Genomic DNA, 7090 nt, shown 5'->3' with positions numbered 1-7090 from the left:
CTTACATCAACTGGACCCCATGGAAGACCAGCTTAGCATAGCTGAATTCGGGCTATCCAGCCATCTTCTCAGATGGAAAATGAACAAAACAAACTTTTTGATCATCAATACACTGTTTTTGTAGCACATCAACGTTTTATGCATGCTACTCAGGTAAAAAACATCAAGAGTTCTATCTGAAGCAACAACTTTGACTCTAAGATGTGCAGCCGACTCAGATTACAATTCTGCCATCCATGAGAAAAATCCCCAAATTCAGCTGCAATGCATATCAACTTGAATCAATCAAATAACAAACCAAAGTAGAAATGATAAAAAAAGAACAAATGACAAACAATCTAGTATGAAAACTCTAGAAAACTTTTTTTTGGCAAGGTTAGAACTAAAAACACAAATTAGTGAAATTCTGTGTACCATTCTAGTTCACTGATTTGAAGAAACTCTTCAAATCATCGATACATAGTCCTTCCTTCAGTGACTTAAATGCAAGGCAAGTCAGGAAATATTGAACTCTTATGGTGCTATGAGTCAAATGAGCAGAAATTTCACACATTTACCTACCAACAGATAATCAATATGGCGAGTAGGGGTTTAATCACCATCCATTATTCCCTAACTTCTTTGACTAGAACAAACAATTAATAGCAAATTCATATAATCAGAGATTTATCTATTCTTAATCTTACTTATCCACTCTCTGTCCTTTCTGTGGAGGCAAAGTTTTCTCGCTGATCTTCCAGGCACCTTCTCCACAATGATCTCCTTACAATCTGAATCCCACAGACACTGAAGACCAAGGACGCTCACACTTTTAAAGTCACTGGTTTCCATGGTAACAGAATTTGCTATAGAAAGAACAAGAAGTAAAATGATTCAGCAATCACCTTTAACTAACACATTTGAATGTGAGCAGTCAACTGAGATGCTATCACAATAATATTCTGCCCGGAGTACCTTTCCCGTCATTTACACTGTAATAAATGACAGTCATTGAAATGGGGCAGGGGCTGCAGAACCAGGGTGGTCGCATGTGGCCCCCCCCCCCCCAATGTTTTTGCCTCGTTACCCCCCTCCCAAAGAGAAAAAAATACAAAAAACAAAAACATTGACCTTGACCTTGACACCCACCCTGAAAAATGTTCCGCAGTCCCTGTGGAGTGTTGACCTTAAAGAATGACCTTTGATTATCTCTGCTTGCACAAATAAAATCATTTTTTCATTTTTAATATTGAAACATAATTCAGTGTATATACATTTCATATCACTCTGCATCATGAACGGAATTGAAATGTGACAAATTGCAGATTTTGAAGATGATGACTAGATTTTCACAATGCATGTAAGCTAAATTTTCAGCACTGTCTACCAATAATAACGCCTACTCAAAATCTCATCACCTAAATACCAAAATGAGGTGATAGTACATGAAAAATGTAAGATACAGATAATTGTAAATTATATCGGCATGGAAACTGACTTACCATGGAGTTTCAAGGCATCATCTGGGACTCTATGTTTGCTTCTTACATGCTCTCCTTTCCTGCACCTGACATAACATATAGAGATGACTATAATGAATAGCAGAGCCACAGTGGTTACAGACACTGCAGTGATAACCATCCTCATCTGGGTAGGATCTGAAATGAAAAAAAAAAGAAGTAATGGCAACAATGAAACTGCAACAACTGTACAAATTAATTAGGAAAATGCTAAATTTTCCCATTTGACAAAGCCATTACGATATTCATGTAGTTCACAACTTGACTAAACAAAGGCTATGAGTCTTTGACTTCAGACTCGTAGCAGAACACTCAGCCATGACCACACTGGACATATAGCCAAATACAGAAGATGAGTACACGGTGCTGTGATGCAGGACATCACGTCAAGTTACATAGTTGTATAGTTCCAGATCCTGATGAAGGCCTGATGACAGGCCGAAAGCTAGACTGATTAAAAGGGAGACTAAAAATCAAGAGCAATGTCCACCTCAAGTCTAATTTCTTTCACTATATACAATACATATATATATATGGTCGCTGGGGCGACAAGACCTCGTATCTACAAAATGTCAAATGTTCAGGAGCCAAAAACATGGCAGCCAAAGCACTGTGGCGAATGGGATAGCCTTTCCTTTGACATGCCGTGGTGGCTTCATTTTTGGAGTAAGACAGTTGGGATTTGGAAAGGACATCACTCAACCCATTATTTGACCATTAATCCAAAAAAGTCATTTTCACCAAAATTGCAGATACAAGGTCTTGTCACCCCAGCGACAAATACATACATACATAAAGACACACATCTGCATTGTCTATTAGGATAGGTGACTGTACTCACCACTGATCTTTTGAACTGGTGTAATACTCTCATGCGTGGTCTCCATCCTGGATGACATTTCTGTTCTGGTCACATTCTCCTCCTCCTCATTTCTTGCAGTTGACAGAGAAGTTGATGAAGGGAATGGAGTTGTAGTGGATGGAACTAAGAAACAAACAACAACAACACAAGATGAATCATTGTTTTTCATATCATCACACTTATTTGCAGTACAAGTAGCTAAAAGATCTCTTTAAACAAATATCCAGCCTCATACGACTGACTCCACATATGGATCAAAGAAATCAAAGGCATTAGAAGTCATAGGAGTATTACAATTATGATAATGAAATTATAGAATTCAACAGAGTAAAAATGTTGCTATATTACTGGCAAATAACTGATCTTCTGATCCAAAGTTATTAGTAAACAAAATGCCTGCATGATTAGCAATTAAACAAAACAATAAAAAATATCAAAAGTTCAATAATAGTCATTAGTGAATTCTGTCCCATTTTTGTGGCCTCTGCGTAAACTGGAGGATGATATGGTCTAAACCCGACACCTCATTTTCAAGCACTTTCCATGGAACAGATCTCTATGTTAATGGCAGCTCTTAACTCATGTCATTATTTAGCAATAAAATACGTAAAAGAAGATTGACGATTTGGGGGGGGGGGTAGAGGATTTAATCAAACCCACTTGGATTGCCAAGTAAAATTGGGATAGACAGAATTGGCAATCTATTGGTAGAATACGCTGCCAAAAATGTGACAATTTTTTTCCCTTGTCAGCCAATTTGTGGAGAGAACAGGAAAGAAGATACTGCATGTGAAGACCTTTTCACACTGAACACCCCCTAGTCAACTTCCTCCCTGCCCACCCCACCCCCCAGCAAAGAGCTGGATCCACCCCTGCTGAGATGCCAGGTTTGAAAATCAGTGAAACATCCTCAGCCAAACTGATTGTTTCCCTACTTCCTCCAGTATATGGAAGTTGACACTAGAAAAACCTTTAGGAGCTACACTTGTAAGGGTTAAAATGTGTCAAACACCTAACAGGTGGTTCCCCTTCCCTTCTACAGAGAAAAATATACACACATGAATTCCAGGCATATCATTCTTCACACATCTTGAATCAAAATGTAAAAATGACATGAAAGTTTATGGCATCAGAGAGGATTAAACTATGGAAAAAATCAAATGCTATTCAAATTTATTTCTTGCCTATATATTTATCACCTTAACAGAAATTTTATCATTCGTGGATTCTCATCTTTGCCGAACAAAATGTGGAGGATAATATTTCATAATTAAGAATTTCTATGTGGGAAACATATGGCTATGAAAGTGAGGCTGCAATACATCAAAGGTTAAACTTTATGGTAGTAACTATCATCAACAACAGTCATAAATTAGAACTGTAGTACATTCATGCAACACTTCTTTGAAGTTTGCTGGCTTCAAAGAGATAAAGAATGAAATATAACTCAATGACGAGGTGTAAACTGACTCTTTGACAAATATGTGATGTCAGTGGGCGAGGTATAAAGTGTACTACACTAGAAAATAAACACTGAAAGATGAGGAGGCCTGAATACTTTGATGTCATGAAATAAAGTTATCCCACTGCTTCCCACTGAAAAGGACTTCTCAGTCGTCAGTAAGTCTGACTCAACTTGACATGCAATCCAAGTTTTATAATATGTACATGTTTGCTTCCAATTACTGCTTAGACAGGACTCCTGTCAGTTACCGATTTTTGAGAAATTGAGTAAATCTGGCAAAAGAGATTATTTCATTCGTAGAAATTCAGAGGACTAGACGGAGAATCTGAGAAAAGAAGAGTTGTGTCAACTTGATTTCCTCCATATGCAAAAAACAAAAAACAAAAAAAAAGTCTCTTGTGATTTTAATGATTTCTGCTTCATTACCTGGGTGGCCAGTTTGTGAGTCACATGGAACGGAATATATTATCATCTCCTGGCATAAAATTACTGATATAAATCATACAGATCTAATCTAACTGATCCATTGTTGGTCACAGTTTTGTGGTTTATTTCAATTTTCCCAAAGATTAGGTACTTCCCTCAAGCCATTCATTTTGAAACATACACTTCATCTCAATTTTTCATGACATTTCATCATGTGATGTGTGTGTTTTTGAAAGGCTAGCCAACTTTAAATAAGAAAACTTATAAAATTACATTGTTTGCTTTTCTGTTAAGCTCGGTATTCCCCCTTGCGGGGATATGCTTTGGGAACCAGCCACGCATTGAGAATTAATTTTCAGCTCTATGACACATTCCACATACACTGTGAGAAAAACAGAGATAACATCACAAGACCCAGAAACCTCTACAAAAATATTTTGGGAAATTCTCAAGAGAAAACTTCACCCCTGTGATTTAATGTCTCTAAAAACTTCTTGTCACTTTTCCTATGTATAGTAACACATTGAAAAAGTTTTGTGGTGCAGCATTTGAAATTCATACCAACTACACAACTTTACCTGAAACTGTACACTTCCTTCACAATATCAAACTGAAAGGTATATTTTTACTGAATTATTTATTTTCTTCACAGAAGTCTAAATGAAATTGCTGGTCTGCCAAGCATTACTCATTCGGAACCGTGAGGGGATGGGTATTTTTTCTTCTCTCTCATGTTTCACTAAGTAAACTAGTACCTACCAGCATACTCAGTATCCTGTTTATCTTACTGAGTCAGCACTAGGAGCACAAGTGATCATATTGCTTGCACAAGATATTGCTCATGCATAGAGTTTGAGGTATCAAGTGAAATGTGTTACATCATACTTTTCTGGTAAGATCTGTGCTGTATATGACAAGGGAGTCATAAACAGACACTGCCGTATCTAACTCTGATTAAGTTTGGTAAGTATACGTCAGGAACCACATTATCATTATCAGCCATTCTGTTTCTTTCACACACATTTTGAATATCATGGTTTCAGTCAACAAATTATGCCAAAATATTTGAAAAAAAAAATACACTACATATGTGATTCCCAGTTCAAAATCCAAAAAAGCAGGCCAAAATGAATGTCCATACTTTAAAATAGTAAGTGCTATGTTTTAAACTGATACATATAACTTGTTAAAGTAACTATGGACCATTGTAACCCATTCAAGAAGTGTTTGAAATATAAAAGAGTTAGTCTGCGGTTTCACAGAAAAGGGGCAAAAAATGAGTTGATTTGGGTCACTAAAGCCTGCAGCGCAGAAGTACTACATCACTGAAAACCTGATGAAAGCAGTGAATGTCCCCACCCCCCCCCCCCCAAAAAAAAAAAAAAAAATTGAAATTAAAATTAAACAAAAAATAAAACAAAACAAAACAAACAGGAAAAATATATATGGTCCAGGTAAACTGCTATTATCTCTATTTCAGTTTTGATTTAAGCCACAAAATATTGACAGGAGGTAGAGAAAAGTAAGATAATCCTAAAAATTTAAAGTCAGTCAACTCAAATGATATAAATTGGTCCATTGTACAGGAAATCCCAATCTGCAACTTTTGGGGGGTTTTGAGCTGGGTGGTCACATATTTGCTTGATTTTGCCTTCAAAATTTCTTTATTGAATTGAGTAGTGACTTAATCCTGGGGGGATTTCAAGGAATAAATGTCTTGTGAATGAGCCAATACAAGGTAAATATCCTGGAAACAGCTGCTTTCTATTCTGTGCTGTCGCAGAAATGTGGGAATTCCACAGACTGTGACTCATAAGCACAGGTTCAAGTCCCCACCTCAGACAGTCATGTAAGCAATGAATCATTATTCAGATATATGTGCCTGGACATTTTTTTACTTTCCACTTTCTTTACAATCCACAGCATGGATTTTATGCACTTGAGAAATAAACTGTTTTCTCGTGATCAGTTTTAATGTTGGCACAAATCAATGAAGATTCAATTCACAGAGTGAGTATCATGGAAAATAAAGAAATTTGCACTTAGCATTAGTGCAATTTTGTGAAACTCAACTTAACAGGGACAGCATTTACTGGAGATTGAATGTAGCAGATTTTGGTCTGAGTCACACTGACATTGATATCTTCACGTATGGTATTTGATTGGACATTTTCGGGAGATGCTTATTCGGCACTTTCTGGTCTTCTTATTATGGTTCATTAAAAAACACACAAACAAACATACACGCAAACACACAAATGCTCAGAAGAAAGTATGACCTTTCAAACAAACCATTTTGTGTCAGCATTGCTTGGAATGAGATCAAATCTCTAAGAAGTACTAGATTTCAAAATATTTGAGCAGCTAGGAGCTCTGATTGCAAATCACATTCAGCAGCAACATGCACATACACGTACTATGGCTAGTGTTATACTTACAAACAGGGCAAATTTTCTTTACATTTTTGTCAATATTTTCTCCTCAGCATGTTTGACCCGTTGAGGACGGACTGATTTTGCTACAACAAGCATTTCCCATGGACACTTGCCAGAGTATACATGGGACTCATCTTCAATGGGATAATATTGGCAGACAAAATGGAAGACATAGCTAGTATCCGCCTTCAGTCAATACAGTCCGGGATACAATCCAACCTCTTCTATCCGGATATGTCAGGTCTGGCCCTTAAGCGGATAAGGGATTTAGCTGGATATGGGTGACTAAATGTTTAATACACGCAACTGCTTAAGAAAGATCACCTGTTATGTGCCCTGATTTGATGAACAGTTTTCTGTCCATGTTCCTGCCATGATTTGGGGTAGTGAATGTCTGAATGCA

The sequence above is a fragment of the Diadema antillarum genome, unplaced genomic scaffold (assembly GCF_040938485.1).
Source record: "Diadema antillarum isolate AM-2024a unplaced genomic scaffold, OU_Dant_1.0 seq00000619_RagTag, whole genome shotgun sequence".
Classification (NCBI taxonomy): domain Eukaryota; kingdom Metazoa; phylum Echinodermata; class Echinoidea; order Diadematoida; family Diadematidae; genus Diadema; species Diadema antillarum.
This window is presented reverse-complemented; position numbering follows the sequence as displayed.